The 14808-nt window shown below is 49.2% G+C and overlaps 1 protein-coding gene across 3 annotated transcripts in view; it reads left to right on the top strand.

Annotated features, from left to right (window-relative positions):
- The first annotated feature begins 6505 nt into the window (after nucleotides 1-6505).
- Nucleotides 6506-14808, top strand: part of ARHGEF7 (Rho guanine nucleotide exchange factor 7) — a 105583-nt gene continuing 97280 nt past the window's right edge. Inside the window, exon 1 of one of the 3 annotated variants that reach the window (XM_049647225.1) lies at nucleotides 6506-6740. The gene's annotated coding sequence lies outside the window, so the exon portion shown is untranslated. Of the gene's footprint in view, nucleotides 6741-6803; nucleotides 7039-14808 lie in introns of those variants that run through there. The other 2 variants (XM_049647226.1, XM_049647224.1) reach the window with 2 other exon arrangements.

Consider the following 14808-nt stretch of genomic DNA (forward strand, 5'->3'; position numbering starts at 1 on the left):
TGTGAACTCAGACTCTCGAAACACTTTCAGTTGGAGAGAAGGCAGCTAGCTGCCTCAGTTGGCACTTTGCTTGGACCAAGGGTGGAGCTGGTTGTTCCCAGCGTGGAGTGGGTGGTAGAGAAGAGTTGAAAGGGAAACTGGACAGCTGTGGAGGTCCCTGAAGTGTGACTGTGACATTGCTGTGATTTAGTTTATTGCCAGTTCTCAGAGCATCTGACACATCCTTTATCAAATATGGAGTACAAAAGCCGTATTTCAAAAGGAAGATCACAATGGTTTTGGGACTCTGAGCCTTTGACTGATTAGAGTTCTTGATTGGAAAGCCTGGAGCTAATTACTGTGGGGAATTTGGGACAGGATTTCTGGGGAGTGAATTGGGCTATTGTTGGTCATCGGAAGGCGGTCACTAGTGATTGCCCTGAGGAGTGTTCGCCTTTGGGTTGTGAGGCATTGGCAATTTTATGTAAGGCTCCTGTGAATGTTCTTATACATGGCTTTTTGTGGATGTGTTTTCATCTCTCTCAGGTAAGTACCTAGGAGAGGAATTGCTGGGCTTAGGTATGCTTAACTTTTTGAGAAGCTGCCAATTTTCCAAGTGTATGATTTTACACTCCCATCAGTCACGTGTTGGGCGCCAGCTGCTTTCCATCCTCACCAACACTTGATACTGTTGACCTTTTCCACAGTATCCATTTTGGTGGGTGTGTAGTGTTCTCTGAGGTTTTAATTTGCATTTACCTGATGACGCTCACTGTTCACGTAGCTTCTTTACTGAAATACGCAGGGGACCTTAAATGTCTTTTACATCATCATCTCATATGTAGCCCTTCCACTGCAGGCTCCCCCATGACCTCAGCTGCCCCTGAGGGCTCATCATCCTCGAAAACACCATGGGCTTCTCAAATGTCACACCTTTGAAAATGCAGTTCCATCTGTCTCTTCACCCTTATAGCTCTAACTCAGGTGTCCTTTTTGTTGGTTAGGCCTCTGGCCTCCCCTGTGTCCCCTATAGAACTCCCGTTTCTTTTCTCTGTGCTTCCATGGCCCCTTGCCATGTTGTGTGCGGTTCCTCCCTCCCTCCCTGAGGGCAGGGCCTTGTCTCTCTCTCCTTTGCAGTCACAGTGCTTATCACGTGCTCTGGCATGGGGTCCAGGTCCGTGTTGTTGAACTAACTTGGTATCCATTTGATCCTACCATCAGTTCTGTGAGAAAGGCTGAGCCTCAAATTGGGACGATGAGGGCATAGACCCAGAGGGGTCAAGTGTCGTGTCCAAGGTCAGTATGTATGTTACAGTGTCAGGCAGTACTTACTATCGTTTTCCAAACGTGTGTTGTCTGTACAGTATTCTTTGAATGAGCCAGCTCCATGCACCCACATGCATGCAAGTGGAGACTTTTAAAGGAGTTCAGTTCCTCGGCTTGCACATGCACTCACTTGTAACTGACTTGCCTGAGAAGGTGCCTGAGGTCTGGGAATGCAATGAGTGGGCTCAGCTGTCCCAACACCCGCTTCTCCCAGTTCACATAAGAAAGGCAGACTGTACACTCATTTGTTGTCTCCCTGAGGCACACTGCTGCAAGGTGGAAAACCTCCCAGCTGTGTAACCAGTAGGTATCCATGGTGTTGAGACATGAATGACACTAACGTCTGGAATTGTGCAGCTCAGGGGTTTCTACTTGCTAGCTTTCATAGAGATAGCAGGAGACCCGAATCATGCTGTTAACTGAGGATTTCAAAATTTTATTTAGGATAGATTATGTCTAGACTTTGGCTATGTCATTCAGAAGGCATCAAAATATCCAGTTACATAACAAAACCCTTTCCATTTCTTATTTACTTATTTTTAGGAACAAGGTTTCTCAGTGTTTGCATACAACCCCCGCCCAAGACAGGACCAGAACTAATGCTGGACTGTACCTCCTTCTAGCAATAAGTGATAGTTGTCCATGGGTAAATGAGCTAATTAGAACAACAACACCACCACCACAATGCTATACATTTCATTAGGACATACATTTCCAAATAAAGTTTTACTTTTACATTTGATAAATTTTCCTCAGAAACTTGAAGGTATTGTTCCCATTGTTTGCGTGCTCATAATAGCTGTGTTTAATTTAGAAGAACAATTGTAACAATTAGATCTTTACTAACCTTAAAGATAGAGTTGATTCTCGTTACTTGTGGTAGTTGTGTCCTACAAAGTCACTGTGAACACTGAATTAGCAACTACTGAACCACTCTTCCTAGGGCAAATACCCGGTTAATTTCCTTCCAGATAGACATTGCAAGGTTTTATCAACCAGTCAACACATAATCTTGTTTTAGGTGTATTTCCACTTGGAGACGGCTTATTTAATACACGTTCCTTACAAATAATTAGTTGCATGCAGGGTTTCTTCATAGTACAGTTACAGCACCAGTTACAGGTAAACAGTTACAGCACCATGAACTGTTTACCTCTTCAGTTCAGTTGCACACGGTGCACACTCAGCAAACACATACTGTATGCTGCATAGTACGGTAATGTAAGAAAGCCAGCCCTGAACACAGCATTATGCGAAGCTTGAACGCTTGAAATTTTGTGAAAACATTAAAACCTTACTTGTGGTGGAGCTGTGGGCTTTGTGATGAGGCAGTGGGCAGTGTGGTTAAATCTCTAGACCTTGGCTTGCCCCACAAAAACCAAGACAGAGTCGGTGATGTACTCGGCAGAAGAAGAAGTCAGTGAGGGTGACACGTGAGATCTGACAGCTCTACCTCAGGAGTTCGGCTTTCACAACGTGTTGATGGTGTCGGCAACTCTCCCTCCCAAACTGGCTTGAAAAATTCCTTCAGCCTTGTCTGTTTGGCTTTTCGCCTCAAATCTTTAAGTGTTTCTGCATAAGGGACGAATGCAGTGGAGGTGAGGCGCTTAAATGTGAGGCTCCGTTCGAGCACAGGGTCACACTCTTCCATGTCATGGAAAATTTTTTCCAGAGCAGAATTCCATTCTGCTATTTTGGCTGCTGTGAGAGGGACAATTCTTGGAGTCTTAGGCTGACCTTCATCACTGCCATCATCATCGCTGACGCCAGTGCCATACTTTGCTATCTCATCCAGGTCTTTGTTGGTGGGTTCTACTGCCATTTCTGCCAAAATGTCCTCCACATCTCCCTCCCTCATGTCTCTGAAGCCTTCTCCACTTATTTGCTGCGCAATATGCATTATGTTTTCCACACTGTTCTTTATGTTTTCTCTAACACCTTCAAAGCCTTCAAAACTTTTCACGCAGTCTGGCCAAACATTTGCCCAACAGTTATTAATAGTAGCCTGCCTGATGCTGTCCCAGGCTGTGCTGATATAATCTATAACGTTGCGTATCGTGACAGAATTCCAGTAGTCCATCATGGTGGTTTCCTCGTTGGCATCAAGAGCCTCAAAAGCCTTGCTATAAAGCTCCCTGGTGTAGTGGGCCTTGAAAGCTTTTATTATCCCCTGACTGAGGGGTTGGATGAGAGAAGCAGTGTTTGGGGGCATGAAGAGAACTTCTATGTCAGGGTGGGCATTTTCAAGTTCTTCATGGCAATGAACTGGGGCACTATCCAAAATCAGTAAAATCCGGAAGGCAAGGTTTTTGCTATGGAGGTAGCGTTCAGCTTCTGGGATGAAGCAGTTGTGGAACCAATCCCAGAATATTTCAGACGCCATCCACGCCTTTTTGTTCCACCTCCAATGGACTGGCATACGGTTCAGATTTTTTCCTCGAAGTGCTCGAGGGTTTTGTGCTCTGTGTACCATGAGGGGTTTGCACTTAAAGTCACCCTTGGCATTGGCACATAATAGCAAGGTTGCACGGTCTTTGAATGATTTAAAGCCAGGAGCCTTGGAGGCCATTTGCATTATATAGGTTCGTCTGCCAACATTCTTGTAAAACAAGCCTGTCTCATCAGCGTTGAAAACCTGCTCTTCCATATAACCCTTTTCATGTATAATGCTTAGCAGATACTTTTTAAATTCTTCTGCAGCCTCCTCATCTGCAGGACCTGCCTTACGTCCAAGTTTAATGTTTTTCATGTGGTATCGCCTTTTGAAACGTGCAAGCCAGCCTGCACTAGCTGAGAAGGGTTTAACCTTTTCCTGACCCTGGGTAACATGACTGTAAATTTCCTTGGCTTTCAACCTCACAACAACACTGTCTACCATGCTCTTTTTATTGGTTGTCATCTCCTGAATCCACAAATTTAGCTGCTTTTCCATCTTTTCCATAGCCGCATCACGCACTATAGATGTTACTTTAGCACTTTCTGGAGCAGCCTCACGTACAGATCGGCGAATATCGTCTTCCTTTTTCTGGATGTACCGTATTGTTGATTCATTAACGTTGAACTCACGGCCAACAGCACTGTAACTCAGGCCTGAACGAAGCTTATCTAACACACGTATTTTCTCTGTAAGGCACATCACAGCCTTCTTGCGCTTAGGAACATTAGACAGTGCTTTAGCGCTACGCTTGGGGGCCATTTAAAACAGCAAAGTCACCAAGAAGAACCACAAAAATGTGAAAAACGTGATGCCAGTAGACGGTGAAAAGGACATCTGCTTACCTTAGGAGCTGAAGCAAGAGGGCAGAACGCAGTCTTGTTCAAGTTTAGCTGGGAATGTGTGCATAAAGGCTGTTCAAATTTGTCACTGCTCTGCACGTGTCTATGAATGACTGGGAAAGTGCCGCCAGTATTGATTTTGGGGTTACAAACAAATTTTATCGAGTGGATGAATTTGCACAGAATCCGTGAATGAACGAGGACGTGGACTGTATTTGTATGGGTCTCTTGCCAAAACAAAAAACCCAACCAAACAAAAACAGTGATCAGTAAAAATGGTTTAGTATAAAAATGTCTTACTTTAGCAAACTGTTTTGTTGCAGGAAGTGGAATGGAAAGACGCTGAAGGAGAAAAGAATGTAAAATGTCTGACTTTTAAACAAGGAATTTGTTCATAATTTTTTAAGATGGAGAATGGCTATTTCTATTGTTTTTTGTGCTACTGGACATAATTTTAAAGCATATTTAACACTTTCAAAATGTCCTCAAGACATCAGAAATTAAAGCTTTGCAACTACTTAAAATTATTAAGCATGCGTATTTGGTGCATACTTTTTCAAAATTCTTTTATGGAGAGGAGCAAATGAACCAGGAAGCAGCTTTGGTTTATCTGTTCACAGAAAAAAAAAAAAAAAATCCGTTCAATTTGGAGGAAATATGTTGGCAATTTCTTCTAAGGATTTTTAAATTGTAGGAAAAAAAGGGTCTGATTTTTGTCCTCTTTGTACTTCTTAACATCCTTGTTTTTCGTTTTGATTCATAACTTTAAAAGACCCAAGCTTGAAATGAAACCAAAGTATTCCTGTAAGGCCTGATGGAATGCTGTGATATCCCCATACAAGGACAAAAATGCCCTGAATGTCCTCAGATGCTAGAGTTCTGGAAGATGCTGTAGTGTAGCTCCCAAAACTTAGTCTTCTTATGTGTCAGAACGACAAAGGGCCCTTCTCATGTCTCCGGCTTCTCTCTTGATTGCTCTCGGTTTTCTTGACCTTTCTAGTCCAGGAGGCTGTCAGTAACTCCTCACACGTGTGGCAGGTGGCCCTCAAAGTTCTCTCTTGGCAGCCTGCACCGGGCCCTCCTCGACGCTCTCCGCCCGTGGTGGAGGCCGCAGACAATTGCTTCCTAGCTGACTTGCTCACTGATGTGTAACTGGCTATTCTGGTTAATCATTAATGAAGCACGTGGTGTGTATTCAGGAAGGAAAACATTGCACTTCAATCCCAACATGCATAATTTATGTTGCCAATTATTCTAAATCCTCGTAATAGAATACCGGTTCCACTCTCCCAAGCCGGTGGCTGGGAAGAACTGAAGATAGGGTTCCCTCCAGCCCCTTCAGGGTTGCTCACCGCTGAGGCCCTGCTCTCTGGGACCCTCTGGGCGGGCTGTGTCCGCTGGGGCCAGGCGAGGATGAGGGCCAAGTGCCGGGAGGAGGAGTCTGCGCGTGGGCTGGGTCAGGTGGGCCGTGTCGGAGGATGAGAACCACGCGCTGGGTGGAGGAGGCCGCGCGTGGGACCAGGTGCGCAGGTGCGCCGTGTGTCGGAGGACAAGGACCTGGTGCTGGGCGCGGGGGAGGATGGAGTAGGAGGAGGTGGAGGAGGAGCCCGAGACTGGGGCCGCGGGTGGGGCCAGGTGCGCCGCGTCCGAGGACAAGGACAAAGTGCTGTGGGGAGGAGAAGGAAGAGGAGGAGGAGGAGGCCGTGGGTGGGGCCAGGTGCAGGGGAGAGGCGGCCGCGCGTGGGGCCAGTTGCACCGCGTCTGCCGGCGCGAGGGCGAGGCCGGAAAAGGCGGTGCGCTGGCCGGCCGGGGCGCGGTCTGAAGACGTCACTTCCGGTGGCGGCCCACTTCCTGGAGAGGGCTGGGGCCTGAGATTGGTGCAGCCCAGAGGAAGGAAAGACGGTGAGCTGCGGCGGCGGCCCAGCGGGCGGGCGTCAGGGGCGGCCGGGGTCCCTCCGGGCCGCCGGGGCCGCCCGTCCGCGTCCTCTCGCCCGGGGCCGCTTGCTGGCGCCGCCCTGGGTCGCGTCCGCGGCCTCCGCGCCGCCGCTCAGCGCCTGTGCTCTGTGTTGCAGGTTTACCCGGAGCCCCGGAGCGAGAGCGAGTGCCTGAGCAATATCCGCGAGTTCCTGCGAGGCTGCGGGGCCTCCCTGCGGCTGGAGGTGAGCGGGCGCGGGGCGCCAGGAGGGGGGCGGGCCGGGCTGGCGGTGCCCGGAGGCCCGGGGGCAGGGAGCGAGCGCGGTCGCGGGGCGGGGAGGGGCCGCTGCGTGCAGCCCCGAACTGGGCTGTCGTCGCTCTGAAGAAGAGCCTCAGGAGCTCGTGGGTAGGTGTCACGCGTTTGCGAGAACCGTTCCTAAGGGGTGCGGTCGATTCCTTGTTCCCTGCCTTAGCCTGTGCTTTTAGGGGTTCCCCGGGGGACCCGCATTCAGGGCTGGGTCAGCCCCTCAGAATTCCTAGCAGGTAAGCGGGCAAAACCGGGCACAAATGAAAGGACCCCAAGCCCTCCCAGCCTCACTCCTTTCTCTGCTTTTTTTTCCTACCGCCAGAAGGTAGGCGGTGTTTAGGTTGGAGGTAAACCTACGTCTTGGGGAGTGTACCCGGCGGGGTGTGTCTGCTGTGTAAGGTTTTGTCACTGTTCTAAATACGGTCTTTCAGCGGCAGTTCTCTGGAAACCTCCTTTACAGCTCATTTTACCATATATGAGTTTTCCTAACCTTGGGGTAGTGCTTTTGATCCGGAAACCTAGACATTGTTTCATTTGGGAACTCCAGCTCGAAGTGGTTGTGGTCACGTCTGTGCTTCCATCGTTTCCTGCTGCTGCTTTACCACCTGTTTCCTTATCAGAGCTGAGCTGAGTTTGAGCAGGCTGGCGGAGAAGAGTATATGAATGCATCTCCGGTGGAACCTGTTGTGTAAGAGGATTCCATAAAGTTTTCCCCTCCTAGGACAGTCTTAGTGTGGGTTTCTTGGGAGAAATCTAGAAGTCCAGTTGGTGAGGGCAAGTTTCATGGCAACTCATTTGTTGAAGTTACACTGGCATCAAGAAACCAAAATCCTGTTCTTCTGCGTGATTGTGAACATTAAGGTATCTCTTTTGTAGTATTTGAGGTCTGTGAGGAAGTCCCTTACAGGTACCTGAAAGGCTTAGTAGAGATCCCGGAGACCCTAGGGCTGTTTAGGACGGGGCAACGTTTCACAAAGGCTTTGTCATCTTGTCCTGGACTCCCCTATTGGGCTGTGAGAATATGTGTCCCTGGTAGCAATGTTTGCTTTTCCTTGACCTTTGTTGTGAGACTGTTTTCATCAAACTACTCAGTTTTGGTTGTGATAGTAAATTTGAAATTCAGTTTGCACATTAAACATTAAATTTACAACCTCACAACTTCAGTGTTCAGTGTAGGACTCTGTAAGAAAGTATTCAAGTTGAGTCTTAAAAACCCTTTACCCTTTGCTCTCCAGAGGCTGCTGTTGAAATTTCATATCCTGTCTATCTTTATAACAAAGAGTTTAATGATGCTCTAGGAGAGGTCACTAACTTATCCCAAGCATCTAGAACAGTTCTTGGCATTATAGTAGGCCTTCAATAAAATCTGCAGTTGATAGCAAATAATTAATTTTTTTGTTTATAAAGAAACTTGTGGCTAGTTTTTAAAGAGTGTTTTAAATTTTAAATTCGATAAATAAATTTGAGAGGCACGTTTTGTTAGCATACTTTCAGTCTCCGTAGTAAGTCACACTTCAAACTCCTAATTGCCTAGGATAATGAAAATAACAAAACACATCAAAACTCTCACATTGTTGAGTCACTCTGGTTTTTGTTTTGTTGTAGGAAGTTACCCTGAAAAATGAGTTCTATATGGTGTGAACCCTACTTGGGCTTCCAGACTCGTTCTGATCTGTGGTGTGAAGGGACTGGCCTATTCCCTGAAAGGTGGCCTTGCATGTGGACCACTTGCAGCAGTTTCCCAGGGTTTTTTTTTTTTTTTTTTTAATTTTTAATTTTTTTTTAACCTTTATTTATTTTTGAGACAGCATGAACAGGGGAGGGTCAGAGAGAGGGAGACACAGAATCTGAAACAGGCTCCAGGCTCTGAGCTGTCAGCACAGAGCCCGACATGGGGCTCAAACTCATGGACTGCGAGATCATGACCTGAGCCAAAGTCGGACGCTCAACCGACTGAGCCACCCAGGCACCCCTCCCAGGGTTTTTAAAGAGAGATACATAGAAAGGGAATGGAAAGGGAAGGACTTTGCACTTCTGAAACGTGTTCTTGGCTTGACATGTTTCATTTTTACGACCTTCTGAATGATGAGAGAAACTGTTGGAAATTACAAACACAGACCCTGAAACTAATCGCTTGAACTCCAGGTTACCTTCTGTTCTGGTATCTGTCAAGGTGCCTTTTTCCAAGAGTTGAGACCGAAGCGTGTTTTTAACAGATTATTCTGGGAATGTTTTACTAGCGTCTTAAGCTATGCCAGGATTTCTTCCAGGAGCAGAGGAACCAAGCGCTGTGGTTACTGTATCCGTCGTCTTGGTCCGCATCTTAATTAGCTGCAGAAAATGAGGTATTTCCCCCAGTGGGTGGTTCTGATCGTGAAAAGAGTTTTAAATTTAAAGAAAGTTTGTAAATTTTGTATTTATTAAAGTTTGAGAGACCGTTTACATTTTAAGTTGGAAAACATTTTTTAAATTTGGCGGGGGTGGGGGGGGGAATAAAACCTGTAGGAAAACCACATATATGGCTTTGAACTTTTCCTATTTCTCAGTTTTTCTTTGCTGCCTATCATGCATCTTATTTGAATCTTTCCTATCCTGGAGTAGTGTGTAGTTTGATAAGAATTCAAGTTTTTTTTTCCATGTTTCTAATAGTGTAGTAAAGCAAGATCTGATGAGAGCTGACCTCATTTAGAACTATGGGTAATTACAGTTGATAGTTCTCTTAAACTTCCTGACTGAGGAGCTGGTACTGTGGTCCAGTTACCTTGGAGAATGTGTGGAGAAACCCTGGTTTGCCTGGTATATGTGGCAGGGACAGAATTGTCCTAAGTACATGCCACCTGGGTGAGGGAGAGAATCTTGCTCATGATAAGTGCTGCCTTGTATAGTTTTCCCTATTCTCCATTTGGTCTCTGGTTTCAGTTCTCAATCATGTCTTTATTGGTAACATTTTTAAAGGACTTTGACGTGTTACTTACTTCGCTCCTCGGTCTTGAGTTCTCACAGCCGTGGTCTGGCAGTGAGCAGGCAGAGCACAACCTCTCCGTGCTCTGCATTGGCCACCAACTGCTGTTGGGGCCGTGCATGTGTGTTCCCTGATCGTCCGATGGGGTGCTGCTAGGCCAAAGGTGTAGGGGCTTTTAAATGCCATGAACACCTGCCAGGTTGTCTCCGGAGACGTTTTTCTCCCTTTGCCTTTCCAGCAGCAACAGGCAGGCACTACTTGTTCCTGTTGGGTGTTTTCTTGATCTCTGGGGGATGGAAGCCCCTTGGGCCAAATGTTTTGATTTTTCTCTTTTGTGTCCTCCTCGGTGTGCCTATTTCTGGGTAGATGGTGAAGCAGATGTGGGGCGCTGCAGATTCCCCGCACTGCGCTTGCATGAGAAGGACAGGGCGACAAAGAAGGCTGCTGGAAGAGGCAACCGAAGTCGCGAACCTCCAAGCGTTTCCTCCTAGCTTGTCACTCGTCTCTGCCACTTTGCTTTGTGCCAGTGGGAGGGGCTGCCCTGCGCAGGCAGGTGCTCTGGCTGCAGGCACGTCACGGGCCTGTTGCTGACGGTGCCCGTCGCCCTCTGTGTGAGGGGGGATGCTTTCCTTTGCTCTGATGTCCAGAGAATGAGGAGGCCTTTGGGTGGCCTCTGTAGCATTGGAATCGGCCGGACTGATGGAGTTAGTAGGTCAGCGGGGAGGTTTTGGAAAACATCGCCCTGCATGTTTCCAAAAACACTCTTGGCTGTATTTTTGAAGGATAGGTTCTTCTGTTATACTACCATGTATAGTATTTGATGCTCTTTGAGATTTTTAATCAAGATTATGATTGAAATTTTGTCCAAAAGAATATTTAAAAATACTACTAAAGTTAAAATTGGCTTACTTGGAAAGTTAAAACTTGTTGACAAAGGCTTCAGAATTAAAGCAAAGTCAAAAGTGTATTTCTAGTCCTTTCCCTAGGGAGGGATGCCCCCCAGGGGTTACCTTTGTCTTAGATCTGGGCAGCTGGGTGGTTGAGCCTCACTACAACTGTGTACGAAGGTGTAGTTGAGGTCACACAGCAGGGTGTTTTCCTTCGTCCTCGTCACGGTTGGCACGGTAGTGAGCTGGAAATGGCTGGTGTCATGACCTAGTACTTGACTGGTTTTATTGAAGAAACTCTTGAAGTTCATTCATCATGCCTTTGTCAGAACTTGCCTTTGAGGAAGTTGAGTTAAATTTGGGAGATGATTATCCTGTGAACATCTGGTGGGTACTAAAAGCAAAGAAAAATTCTCCTCAGATGTTATAGCTATCTTTACCTTTTCCTGGCAAAAAGTGTCAAAGTTGACCCTCTGTCTTCAGTATTTGTGTCTTGCCAAGGTGTCTTGTAGGGTGAGCGATTAGTCCCTGTGCACCCAGGTTGATTTTCCAGTGTAGAAAACCGGTTAGGCCTTCCCCCAACTTGAGATCTGTGGGGTGGCTGTCGCATAGATGGTGCAGTCCTGCACATGCAGTGTGAACCTCCTTTGTAGTTCAAAACTGCAGTAACTACATGAAGTAAAAAACGTGAAGCTCGGTTTAATAAGCTTTTTAACCTAGAGTATTCCTAATGTCTCAACATCTGCTTGTTGAGATAATGTTTTTTGCACATCAGGTCTTTATAGTTTGGTTTGTATTTGGCACAAGCTCCTCCCGTTCTGGTTTGGTCACATTTCAGGGTCTCAGCAGCCCATGTGGGGGCTGGTCTGTGTTGGACGGTGTCAGTCTACATTAAGAGGCTGTCATCTTTGAAATGAAGGGGACTGACATTTGTTGAATACAAGTAACGTGCCCGTGCATTTTGTATGTACTGTGTACTTGTGACTATCCCGCAGAGGGGGCGATAGACCTGGGGTGGCGGGCGGGTCTTGGGGCCCGGCCCGACAGGTCAACGGGCAGGATTTGTACTCCACGCTGGCGGTTCCACAGAGCTCCTGTGAGCATGCTGAGGCCTGGAGTGCAAGTTAAGCTGTGGGATGGTGCTAACGTGACACTGTCCAACTGACTCGTGGCAAGGGCCACAGGTTAGTCCTCCGAGTTGAGCTGGTGGCGGGGCTGGGCACCCTGAGGTCTCCTAGGGCTCTGGATTTGGCTTAATGCTCTGCTGGCACCGGCTGAAATTCTGAGGAACTTTGAATCGGGAGGGCCGCATTCTGTTAGTGCTGGATCATAGGGTTGGACGGCTGGTCCGCCCTGGCGGTGGCTCTGGGAGGCCTGCAGCAGACAGGAACAAGCAGCTCCAGACCCTGTGGTAAAACGTGTACTAACCCACTAGATCTTTCTTTTGTGTGTGTGTTTATTTTTAAGAGGGGGACAGAGCACAAGCAGGGGAGGGGTAGAGAGAGAGAGGGAGACACAGAAATCTGAAGCAGGCTCCAGGTTCCCAGCTGTCGGCACAGAGCCCAATGTGGGGCTTGAACTCAAGAACTGTAAGATCATGATCTGAGCCGAAATCAAGTCTGACATTTAACCGACTGAGCCCCCCGGGCGCCCCCAAACCCCTCGATCTTGAACCAGCTGTGACCGGTCGCACCCTTCGTGACCCCGCAGCATGGCCAGGAGCCTGAGGCCCTGGGAGATGGGCATCTGCCTACAGTCCAGAGCTTGTGTCAGAGGACTCTGTAGCGTCCTGGCTTGCCACGAGACTCCTGCATGGGGACCATCCTTGTGCAGCCCCTGCAGAGAGGCAGGGACAGTGAGCTGAGCCGAGTGTAGGGAGGGGAGGAGTGAGGGTGGTTCATGTCGTACATTTCTGTCACCAGTCCTGTTAGTCTCAGGCGAGATAAAGTCTCGGGTACAGGCCCAGGCAGCCTGGCCTAGCCAGGTGAGCTGCGTCCCTGGTCCTGGTGATGGGAGGCGGAACGGTGAGACCCAGTTTTGGACCTTGGCCCGTGTCCACCTTGCTGTGAGAGACCTGCCGTGGGGTGCCGCTTCTGCTACGCAGTCGGAGCAGCACCCTCTCGGGTGCGCTGAGAGCTGTCCTAGCTTCCCAGGTGCCTTCGTCCCCCTGCCTGACCTTGGTAATGGCAGGACCTACCGTGGACCCAGGTTTTGTGTTTTGAAGGCTCCTGTGGATGGGTGGTGCAGGAGAACATGGGGTGAGGAGCGAGGACGGGTCTCTGCCCCCAGGAAGGGGACTAGGCCACAGGCGGGCACCGGGCCGCACACTCAGGGGGTTACTGCGCGGCTTGGATCGCAGTTTTCACTGCCGTGTTCTGTCTCTTCAACAAGCCACCAGCTTGGGGACCTGGCCCCTGCTGGGCCTCTGTGGACAACTGTCGAAAGTAGTTTGAGTGTGGCTGGTCGACCAGGCTCACGTGAGACTTGTAGGACCGTGTCTTAACTGGCTGCTCAGCAGGTACTGGCACCACTACCATGGGTGTGCGCATCCTATGGCTTTTTGCTACTGTGAGGGCGTAGTTCTGCTTCCCTCCCTCCCTGCTGCCCCTGGCCATCTGCTCGCCTCCCTAGGCTGGGTGGTGGCACTTGGCTTCGTTGGCTGTAGTCTGTTGAGCCAACTCCCCACAGCCTGGGTGGAGGCAGAAGGCAGAGGATCTTCAGTAGCACAGCTGGGTCTTTGCGCTTGTAACACGTGGGAGCGGGAGGGGACCCGAGGAGGTCCCTGTGGCCTCGTTTCCCATCTTTGAGCAGATGGAGACCCACAGATGTGTGTGGGACACGCGTATGTCCCTGGGAGACTGCCACAAGGGAGTGGTCCGAGCATCCCTCAGGTGTGCCCGGGTGGTGGGCAGGTCCAGGGTGGCCTGTGAGCCTCTGCAGGGAGCTGCTCCTGACATCTCCCCAGCCCACTCTCCCCGGACGCTATGGTGCTCTTCTCTCGCTCCGCGCTGGCCGCTGATACCCCCTACCTAGATTACTGTGGCGGCCCTGTGGCAATCCAACTCCTCTCTTGTCCTTCTCTAGGCTGGTTTCCCTCAAATGCAAATCTGACTTCCGTTTTCGTGACTCTGATTCTGCTTTGGGTCTTAGGCTGAAATCCAGACTCCTTGGACCTGAGGGGAGAGCAGAGCAGGAGACCAAGGTGCTGTTGGGCCAGATGACATAGGGGGTCTTGTAGATCACCCGAGGACGTTGGGCTGCCCTCCGTGAGTTGGGGCTGCTGGGGCAGACCCATGAGGTAATGTGACCAGAGTCTGGGGAATCATCTTGGCTGCTCTTTGGGGCGTAGACCACAGGGAGTCTAGGGCAAAGGCAAGAAAACCAGAAGAGGAGAGGGCGAAAATCCAGGGAAGAGTTGATGACCCTTGACCCGCAGTTAGAATAGTTTCCGTGGCAGGAGTTGCATACTTTGGTTTCATGCAAAGCGTAGGGATGATTTTCTCACGGACCACAGAGGGGTGTGAAAACAGAGTCCGAGAGGACGAGGCTCTGGCCTGAGCAGAAACCATGGCCGTTGGACGGGGAGTCTGCTGCAGTCCAGTGTGGTGCTCTGTGCCCGACATCCTGCAGTAGACCTGTCCGCTTCACTTTGCCAGTGATCAGCGTGGGTCTGATTGGACACGGGCCGTGATGTCAACTTGGAGCTTGTGCGTGCACGAGCTCCTTCCACTGCAGGAAGTGCCGCCTTAGACCAACTTCAGGAGGTCTCCTCATGATGCTGGATCAGGTGACCCTACTCCGTGGCTGCGGACAAGGCCGTATTCAGTGCGTGCTGTGTGTGTGTGTGTGTGTGTGTGTGTGTGTGTGTGTGTGTATACACACACTGCTCTTCTCGCTGGAGTGTCAACGTGGAGGGCAGCATCCATGCACTGGGTCGTCTTGTACTTCTGTCCCCCGTGCTGGCATGTAGTAGGCTCTCGCTGAAACTGTTGAATGCCCAAGACTAAGGAGGAAGGGTAGGAGAAGTCCTAAAATTGAATTCATCAGTGTTCAGCTTTAAGCACTTAAAGTGATGGCTGGCCCCATCTTCTCTAGCTCCTGTCACAGTGGTCTGGTGGGCCACTCGGACATGCTTCCTCGGAATGATGGCTGGTGCT

Source organism: Panthera uncia (assembly GCF_023721935.1).
Source record: "Panthera uncia isolate 11264 chromosome A1 unlocalized genomic scaffold, Puncia_PCG_1.0 HiC_scaffold_16, whole genome shotgun sequence".
Taxonomy (NCBI): domain Eukaryota; kingdom Metazoa; phylum Chordata; class Mammalia; order Carnivora; family Felidae; genus Panthera; species Panthera uncia.